We start from the raw sequence: 10,876 nt of genomic DNA, 5'->3' as shown, positions 1-10,876 counted from the left end.
TATTAACTAAAAAAATGCACCGAAAACACATATTCTGGATACTAATTTGGATTAACTGTGATCTGGTGCAGTTACTTTGGTACTGCTAGTTCATTTGGTGTTTTTATTTATTTATTTATTGATTTTATTTCGCACATCTCACAGTCTGTTCTTATACAAGCTCGAAAAAGGGTGAGAAGAAGAAAAGTTACCACGTTCCACCTCGGTCTTCCATCAGGACAAATCCAACACTTTGTCTTTGCTTCTTATTGAGAAAAGAATACATATATGTAGACTCATTGAAATCATGACAATAAGTGCAACGGAAAGAGAAAAAAAAATGGAAAGAAAAGAAGAAGCATAAAGTAGAAGCGACACAGACACAGAGAAAGTGCAGTGTGTCCAGGTCTTTATAGAAAAACTCACATTTATGAAACTTTGGCATCGCTTTTGTTTTAAATCCAGAACGTTTAGAGTAAAGGAAATGGAAAAGAAGGAATAAATCAGTATTTTAGCGTGTAATTTTCAAAGAAGTGTGTGCAGTTTCCTCTAATTAGACAGAAGTTCATGCAAAACAAACGGGTCAACAAAAATAAACTAGTTTGTATTTGTACGGAATATTTGGCTCATCAGAATCTAATGCAACTTGGTGTAAAACTATCGCAGTTTACTAATTAGTTTGCAGGTTTTTTTTGCAGAATGCAGTACTCCGACGGGCCCGTAAGTTACAAAATATATTTTTATTCAGTGTTCTGTGGTTAAATACATTTCCAAACTTTTCTTTCATCATTGAATATTTGACAACTTCTCTAAAATTGGTGATTCTGTGCACTTCAGGTTTCAAAAATACAAAACCAGAACTGACTTTTGATCATAGTCCTGTCACGATAATCACTACATCGACCCAGAATATGCAGCTGGAACTGTATTTTTTTGCGGTCAATATTTCTCTCTGGAGTTTTTCTTTGCGCTATTGAGAAATTTTGGGTTATTTTGTCGCTGTATGATCCGATTTAAGCTGTAAAAGTTTGAATTATGAACGTTTATGACTCATTACAGACGCAAAACAACAACGAAACTGTTTGATTTTGCTGTTTGTTTATCATTTTTAACAATATTGTAGATTTAGAATAGTTTTGCGGTTTAAATCTGCTCTTGGATTGTTGCGTCAGTGGCGTAAATTCATTTCCTTCCATTTACTTCAGCGATACATCAAACCTCAAAACATGTTTCCGTGACAGACCTTGATCAAATTCTTAAACATTTCTTCGACTTTTGCTTCTAAATTTGCCCTTCCTACGTGTCCAGTATAAGTCACCATGTTAACTTTTATCTGTTAGTTGTTGAAATGTTCTGTTACTGTCGTGGTTCTGGTCCAGTCCGGTTAAACATGTTATTTTAAAAAGTACTTTGCGTAATTAAAGCTCAGAGGCTATCATTACTCTTTCCCTGTGAAATGGCTGGAGTGCAGGCCGCAGATAAGAAGCTTTAAAAGTCCTGAGGTGACTCCCCCCCCTCCATTTCCTTCAGGATTATTTCTCCAATATAAAAATCCAGGTAGCATGACACAGATTAGGCAACGCTTAACACTTTGGAGTTGTGTTAGTTGGACACAGATCAGTGGTCTTATGTTGGGTAAGCTGTGGAGGTATATGGAAGAGCATAGTCCCCAATACATTTTCAAAGAACAAGCACAAACTATGTAATGGGGCTGAAGATCTACACTGCAGGGATTAGGAGGGATTTTTGTGATGAGGATTGGAGCAGGTATTGTTGCGTCGACAGGTACTTGGGCGTTGGAGGTGCACGCTCAGAGTTACACTTGTAAATGTAAATGTGAATGGATTAAATGAGACCGAGAGCATCTTCTTAACTCAGATTAGAACATGTGATATTAAGTCTCCGGTGCGTGAGCTGCAAAAAAAGTTAAAATTCTGTTCTTTTTTTAATGAAGCTGTGGCTGAATCAGGGGAGCTGGGGTCACCGACGGAAACTTTAACTGGAGGTTTGAAGAGGAAAACGCGTGTAAAGCTGCACTGTGTCGCTTTTCTCACCTGCTCGTCGACATGGGGGTGTTGTTTTTACGTCTGTACAAAGGTTTAATGCCAGACTTTTTGGTTTTGATACTAAACATCATGTACGTTTCATGGGGCACATTTAAAAGTCTGTTATTTCCAAAGCTGACACGTTCTTTTCTTATATTTTCAGTGAGCAGTGGAGGATTTTTATCAAAATACAGACGCTCGAAGGTAAAAGTCATTTAAGATCAAATAAATTATGAACGTGGGAAATGAACCATCAAATGTAAATGATGCATAAATGAAATACAAATATATGAGACATGAAGTACAAATACTTAGTGAAAGCAGGATTTTGTTTTGTTTTACTCTTAAACTTTGTGTTAAATTCTGTGTCACATTGAGATAAACTTAAAAATGAGACACTTGTTTATTTTAAGATGTCGAACCTGAAACCTGCTGCTTCGGCCTCGTGAGTTTTCATCTTTGATTGAGTCTTGAAATCCGTGTTTTCAGTGACTTTAAGCTTCTTTTAGTGACATTTGACCTTCAGGTTGAACAGTCGACGGTTTATCCATTTATGACTTTGTACAGTTTGTAAAATGAGTTAAATCCTTAAAGGAGCAGACGACTATAGACAAGAGGGAGGAGGACTGGAGGCTCTAAACACACACATACACCCCGACACACACACACACACACCCTGACACACACATAGACACAAACACACATAGACACACACACATACACGCACTTACACAAACACACACAGACACACAGACACACACTCTCACACATACAGACACAAACACACATACAGACACACACACATAGACACAAACACAGACGCACATGCACATAGACACACACCCACTCACTCACTCACTCACTCACTCACTCACTCACTCACTCACATACACACACACACACACTTTTCCTTCTTCCCTCTATTATCAGATACATTTCCACTCTCTCCTGGTCTGGAGTCTCTTCATTCACAAATACATAAGAGACACGAAGTACAAATACTCTTATATGAGACACGAAGTACAAATACTCTTATATGAGACACGAAGTACAAATACTCTGATATGAGACACGAAGTACAAATACTCTTATATGAGACGTGAAGTACAAATACTCTTATATGAGACACGAAGTACAAATACTCTGATATGAGACACGAAGTACAAATACTCTTAAATGAGACATGAAGTACAAATACTGTGACAGGGAGTTTCTTTCAGACTCAGGTCGAACAGAGACAAACCTCTTTATGTCAAAGATGAAGAGTTTTTTTCTTTCTTCTCTTTTGTGTGAAGTGAAATGTGACAGTTTCTCCTCCAGAATCACATCGATGAATAAAAACAAATGTAAAACAAATGATTCGTTTGCTTCTCTAAAAGGACACAGCTCATGTGACTTAAATGTTTAAATGTTTAGTCAAAGAGTCTGTGCAGATCCATAAATCTGAATCTCAAATGAGGCGCGCGCTTTGGAAACCCCAGCGCGCATTTTACGCACGGACCGTGTCAGTGTGTTCCACGCACCCGCGGCCAGATGAGGGAGACAGACTGCGGGACATGTGTAACTATCCCCAGTATTTATTTTAAACATTTTGCTTTGCTCTTTCTTCCGCTGGAAACACGGGGCAAAGCGCGTCGACCGAGGCTTTTATGACCGAGTCTGAAGAGGAACCGCGAGTTTGAGACAGAGCAGCGGCTCTGGAGCAGCGTGGCTCTGCTGTGGCTCTGCTGTGGCTCTGCTGTGGCTCTGCTGTGGCTCTGGAGCGGCTCTGGAGCGGGGCGTCTGTGATAAAGCGCGGGGCGCGCGGGTCCATCACTCAGCTCCTGACATCCGCATCACATCAGATCACATCCTGTGGGTCCTACCGTGAACTCCAGCCTCGTGTCCTCTGCGCTTTGTCCAGGTAAGACACAGACCATCAGAATCACTGAAGTTTAAAAAGAACCAAGTGGATTAAGTTGAACTCTGCGCTGACACTGTTTGCTTTTCCTTTGAAAAAGTCTGTGGTGCCACAGAAACGACGCAGCGCCGCGTCTGTTTGACTCAGAACTTTAGACTTTGCGCCTAAATATTCACATTTGACACGTTTGTGCAGGTTTAAACAGGAGTGTGATGTGTGTGTGATGTGTGTGTGGAGCTGCTGTGCTCATGTTTGTGCTTTATATTTATGGAAAATACTTAAAGTAACGAGCTCATTATTTTACAGCTGCGGCGTGAATCCCGCGCGTGTCACAGATTTAAACAGATTTAACCTGAAAACGACACAAAAAACACGACCCGAGTCACGTTTTTATGTTTTTCCTCCTTGTTCAACCTGTTTGTTACAGAAGTGAGTCTGAGGTCGACAGGTCCCACTGTCCCCTGCACAGAGCTCACCCCCTGTCCTCACCCCCTGTCCTCACCCCCTGTCCTCACCCCCTGCCCTCACCCTCTGCCCTCTGCCCTCATGCCGTGCCCTCCTCCCATCCTCTCCTCCTCTCCCTCCTGTTTCCTCTCCTCACCCCCTGCCCTCTCCCGCTCATCCCCTGCCCTCCTTTCCTCCTCCTCCTCCTCATCTCCTCCTCCTCTCCTCACCCCCCTGCCCTGTCCCCCTGCCCTCCTCACCCCCTCCTCCTCTCCTCCTCCTCTCCTCCTCCTCCTCCTCCTCCTCCTCTCCCTCCTGTTTCCTCTCCTCACCCCCCTGCCCTGTATCCCTGCCCTCTCCCGCTCATCCCCTGCCCTCCTTTCCTCCTCCTCCTCTCCTCCTCCTCTCCTCACCCCCTGCCCTGTCCCCCTGCCCTCCTCCTCCCCTCCTCCTCTCCTCCTCCTCTCCTCCTCCTCCTCTCCCTCCTGTCTCCAAATGCTCTCCTTTGAAGCGATCATGCCCCATCTGTCACACGTGAGCAAAGAGAGTCCGCACACTGCTCTTCTCAATTACGGGATTCTCCTCGTGCCAGCTCCGGTGGGACACGAGGAGGAGGAGCAGGTGGGTGGCAGTCGGGCCGATCAATCAACATGAAATATTCAGCTTCGGATACGCACATCGTTTACTACTACAGTACTAATAGAGCCGCCGCTGCTGCCTCTGTCCTTGTTTAGAACAGACCCCAAACTCTGTGGAAGTGGCACAGATACTGAAGAAACGTCAGACTCAGGTGTTTCACAGGGAAGAGTCTGAGTCTGAAGCTGAGGCGTGTCGTGGATGATGTGGATAATAGATGTGTGTGGACTTTTCAGATTAAACTGTTGTAAATCTGACAGTTTAACAGTTGTTTCTGAGGTGCTGTTTCGTGCAGTTTCTTATTTTTTAAATGGTTTCGTTTAAGATAAAGTCAATAATTGTTGTCGACTTCAGTTTGGACATGAAGCAGGAGCAGGGATGAGTTTTGTGCAGGTCTGTATGACGTAAATGTGCGTGTTTTATCTATATATTTAGATAAACTTATTGTCATTTTACATAAACGAGACAGAGCAGTGGTGTCACGTAGGTAAAAGTAAAGTACTGCACTTAAGTAAACATTTTAAGTATCTACTCTTTACTTTTTTCTTTATTACATAATTCCACATATTTTACTTCATATATTTGATGTTTTCTAGACGTATATAAACTGTAGAAAGTAGTCGTGTTTTGGGGCGTTGGTCTAATGAGGTAAAGGTCAGAGGTGGAAAGTAGTAAAAGTAGTAAAGTACTGTGCTTAAGTAGGCTTTGTATGCGTCTGTACTTTACTGAAGTACATTTTACAGTGTGTACTTTTACTTTTCAGTCCTGTTCAGAAGTGTAGCACAGTAGAAAGTACAGATACTGCTCAAGTAAAAGTCAAAAGTATTTTTATTTGTGTGAGACCCGCTGAAAAGTGTGAGGGTTTAGTTTTAACACATTCAGAATTTGAGCAAATAAAAATACACAAAATATAAAAACAGCTGGAAAAAACGATTGATTCTGGTGTTTCCGTTGAAAATTCAGCTCAAATTTTTATCAAAATCACCACATTTGAAGCTTTAAAGACTCAAAATCTGCGCAAAATACTTAAACTGTTTACTCTTTAAGCTCATTTTTAATCAGATACTTTAACGCTTTTACTTTAGTAGTTTTTTCATGCGATACTTTTACTTTTTCTTGAGTATTTTTCGCTCTGATATCTGCACTTTTACTTTTACTTTTATCCTCTGTAATAAATGACCGAGTTGTGCATTTTTAAACCTGTGACTTTCTTTATTCGAGCTGCAGGTGTTGAGTTTATTCACCACAAAATGTCACAAATTTTCCAAAAAACTGAAATAATTGTACAGTTTGATTAAATCCGGCGCCGTTTCATAATGGAGCCACTTAAAATTCACTGAACCTCTCTGCAGCTCTGCCCCTCGGTAGCGCCACTTGTTTGAACACAGAGCACATGATTTGAATATGTGTAATCCAAACTGGAATCAACAAGCCAGATGAACTTTTTGGCTCCGTTAGTTGATTTTTTTTCCCGTCTTTTTTCAGATTTATATTTAGATCAAAGCTTCAGAGCTCGATTGTGAAAAGTGGGAGTTGAAAAAGTGTGATTATAAAAGCGAACGCAGCTCCTCCCCCTGTCGTTCAAACTGTAGACCGGATTTATAAACGATCGCAGCTAAACTCGTCGACTCTGGCTCCAGTTCACTTTCTATTGAAAAACCGTGGCTCCTAAAATGTTCGTATTAACCCGCTCGACGTGATCCTGGGGTTTTTATTTCACTATTGTGTCTGTAAATCAAGATGTGAACATTAATAACAGACAAATCAGGCGCCTGATTTGTCAAAACGTACGTAAGGATTTTTTTTATATCTTTTTTTTTTACTTATTTGTGGAAAGAAAAAAAAACAGTAGAGGACAAAACATAACAGGACTTCACAAGAGATAGAAACATGCACATGATGTTTTAAATATCTCATTCTAAGTTTTAGCTCTGAAAAATTAGGTGAAATTTGAATTTTTTGGGCATTTTTTTTGTGAAATACTAAATAAAATCTCTTAAAATGGTCTTAAATGTTCGTATTAACCCTCTACATGATCCTGGGGTTTTTATTTCACTATTGTGTCTGTAAATCAAGATCTGAACATTAATAACAGACAAATCAGGTCCTTCTTTCCCCGAGGTCGCTCCTGTTAGCGTTAGCAACAGGTTTGATTGACAGCGTTGCTAAGGGAAGGGGCATTACCTTCAACAGCCTCGATGAGCTTCATTTTTCTCCTTTAATGCCAATTTTATGATGATTATTTGTTTCAATTTGTTGTATTGTGATTTTAATGTCTTCCCTGAGGTCTGTCCTGTTAGCGTTAGCAACAGGTTTGATTGACAGCGTTGCTAAGAGACGGGGCGTTACCTTTCACAGCCTCACTCCTGATTGGCTCTTTGGTTGCTATGATACTCGCAGTTGGAATTCTAGCGTCGATGAGCTTAATTTTTCTCCTTTAATGTTAATTCTATGATGATTATTTGTGCTTATTTATGTTTCGATTTGTTGTATTGCGATTTTAATGTCTTTTTTACTGAGGTCGCTCTTACTAGCTTTAGCAACAGGTTTGATTGACAGCGTTGCTAAGCGTCCACTCCCTGCTAAAGAGGCGTCACCGTCAACGTTCTCGCTCTGGATTGGCTCTTTGGTCGCTACGATACTTCCAAATTTGAAACTCTGCTCCAAATTAGCCGCTAAAACCGCTAGCCCCCGACGTCGTCCACTTCTTTAAACCATCTCTGGCTCAAACTCTTTAGCAAACTTTGGTCTCTTCCTGTTCACGCGCTCATATCCTCGCGTCTGTGATGTTGCCTGGTGAAATTAGCCGGCGTCGAATGGCCTAAAGTATTTGAGCTATGAGGCAACGCGGTGAAAAGCATAGCCTCCTCATATGAGAACACAAGACTGAATAATTAATAACCTTGCTCCCAATTCCAGGAAAACAATAGCATACTGTGGGAAGACTGCGCTAATTTCACCCGAGCAGAGAAACGGCGATTCACCAACTTCCACAAAATATGGAATGCATTGTTCCGAAGGGGGGGCTCGGCGTGGCGGCCTCCGCACAGACGCAGTTCGGTCTAATGTAACGTTGTTTGGCTTTGAGATGAATCCACAGCCATTAAATAACACTCTCTCACCTGCGGCAGCGCGAGAGGTGGAAGAGCACGAGCAGGAAGCGATTTTCCACAGGCTTCCTCTCTCCTGGCTGTCAGCTCCCATTACGAGGCGAGGTGTCATATCTGTACCACAGCTGAGTGCAGATGGCGGCGAGGGGCTGGCTCACCGATTTAAACAATGATTAATGAACAGAGATGGAAAACAAATTATATTGGACTATTGGAGGCAGGGAATTGTTTTTATGAAAATGTTAATTGTGTCTGCCAGGCTGATACCGCCGGCTTCAGGAAGGGGGAGGGGCCGGCGGCGCGCGCTGAGGAGGGCAAAGCCGAGGGCCCGGCGATAGGACGACGCTCCCCCCGGTGGCTCCTGGCGTGCAGTGTTTAATACCACACCTCCCCTTTAAGAACCACTAATGTGCCGTAACACTCAAGGTTTGGCTTTTTATGGCGAGCCCCGTGAAGAATCGTCGCCCACCACTGCACCAATTAGCGTTATCTCTAATAATAAGTGTTTGTAAGTGACGAGGAAGGCGCCTGTTCTAGTTGTAATTATGGCAGGCGGTGCAGCTGCACTACTTAGGGAGATGATGATAATTATTTTTCTTTTTTTCATTGCGGTTGATTATTTAAGAGCATCATACACTCATCAGAGTAATCAGGAGAGAGTGATTAGTAGAAATCCACCAGGCTAACAGCTGCCACATTAAACACTTGCCTGTGTTGCCACCACACAACACACACACACATACACACACACAACACACACACACAACACACACACACACACACACATCCACACACACAACACACACACACACACACACACACACACAGAGGCTGAGTCCCTTCCACAGGACAGAGACCCTCTGCTCTTCACCTTCACACACAGAAAACATGTGTGTTTGTTAGAAAGTCCAGCTCAGAGCCAAATACACACATCACACACACAACACACACAAGCACAAGCAGACACACACACACACCCCACACACAACACACATACACACGCAACACACACACACAACACACAGGCACACACACACACACACACGGAAGACAGACCCTTCACTCTTCACCTTCACACACGTTTGTTAGAAAGTCCAGTTCAGGGTCAAATACACCCAAAACACAACACACACACAACACACAACACACACACAAGTACAAGCAGATGCACACACAGACACACCCCGACACACACATAAACGCACACTTGCACACACACCATTATAACAGTGTGAGCCATAAACAGGTGTGTGTGTGTGTGTGTGTTAGAAAGTCCAGCTCAGGGCCAAATACACACACACAAACATACACATACACACACATATACACAAACACACACACACACACACCATTGTAACTGTGTGAGCCAAGGTCAGCCTTTGAAGAGACAAAGTTTGATGTTGGAGCTTTTGCAGGAGACAATGACCTCTCGTCTGTTCACAGAAGTCAGCTTTACACACACACACACACACACACACACACATATACACACATTATTAACAAGCAGTTAGTGCGTCACATCAACACACACACACACACACACACGCAGGGATCTATACCTCAGACTCATGATCTACAGCCAGAGTCAAACAGAACATTTAGTTTATTGAAGAGCAGAGAGTGTGATATTGTGATGTTGTTGTTATGTGTGTGTGATGTTGTTGTTATATGTGTGTGTGTTATTGTTGTTATATGGATATGATTCTGCCCCTCGTGTGTGTGTGTGTGTGTGTGTGTGTGTGTGTGTGTGTGTGTGTGTGAAGTCCAAACACGAGCTGCTGTACCTGCCGTATGATGTAATATTATAATCTGCTGCATCATTTCTCCTCGCGGCTTTAGGTACGACGTGAAACTATTCAAACGCACAAAAACACGGACACACACTCTGATCTGAACGCCGGCGATCGAAGACTCTCACGACCGCCGGGTTTGAGGTGACGTCACGACATTGTGTAGGACGGACGGGGACGAGTAAAATGACACGTTTTGGTTTTAATTCAGTTTGTTCTTGGGTTTTGTCAGTTATAATTCAACATTTGTGCGTTTATTTTCTGTATATTTCATGGCGAAGTGCGACGTAATCATAGAGAAATGTGTCTCTTGCGCCCCCATCTGGGAGTATGACGTCATCACATTCTAGACTCTGCATTAGATCAGAAAACGCTTCCCTTTTTTTTGGATATTTTTCTATTTTTCTTCTTTTTTAGCTTAACGCACAAACTTAAACTGTTGTTGATCTTTATAATCAGACTGTGGACTCGTATTTACGTGGATTTTTGTTTAATTGGAAGCTAACCACTCTGCCACACTGCCAAATAATGTTCTTGTTCATGTTTCGCAGGATTCAAACTGTATTTTTATCAGTATTTTGTGTAGGTAACGAAGTAAAAGAAGTACAGTACGTATCTGTCCTTTACTTAAGTACATTTTACCGTTTGTACTTTTTACTTTTACTTCACTATATTTGAGGGCAGTATCTGTACTACATTTTTGAACTGGAAAAGTAAAAGTGTTTTTCTTATTGTGTGAGACCTGCTGAAAAGTCTGAGGGTTTATTTTTAACACGTTCATCATTTGAGCAAATAAAAATAAACAAAATATAAAAACAGCTGGAAAAAACAATCGATTCAATTGTTTCTGTTTAAAATTCAGCTCAAATCTTTATTAAAATCACCACATTTGAAGCTTTATAAGACTCAAAATCTGCACGAAACACTTTTCCTTTTTACTCTTTACGTACACTTTAAACAGATACTTCAATA

The sequence above is a fragment of the Periophthalmus magnuspinnatus genome, chromosome 6 (assembly GCF_009829125.3).
Source record: "Periophthalmus magnuspinnatus isolate fPerMag1 chromosome 6, fPerMag1.2.pri, whole genome shotgun sequence".
In the NCBI taxonomy this organism is placed as follows: domain Eukaryota; kingdom Metazoa; phylum Chordata; class Actinopteri; order Gobiiformes; family Gobiidae; genus Periophthalmus; species Periophthalmus magnuspinnatus.
The sequence above is the reverse complement of the archived record's forward strand: the minus strand, read 5'-3'. Positions refer to the sequence as shown.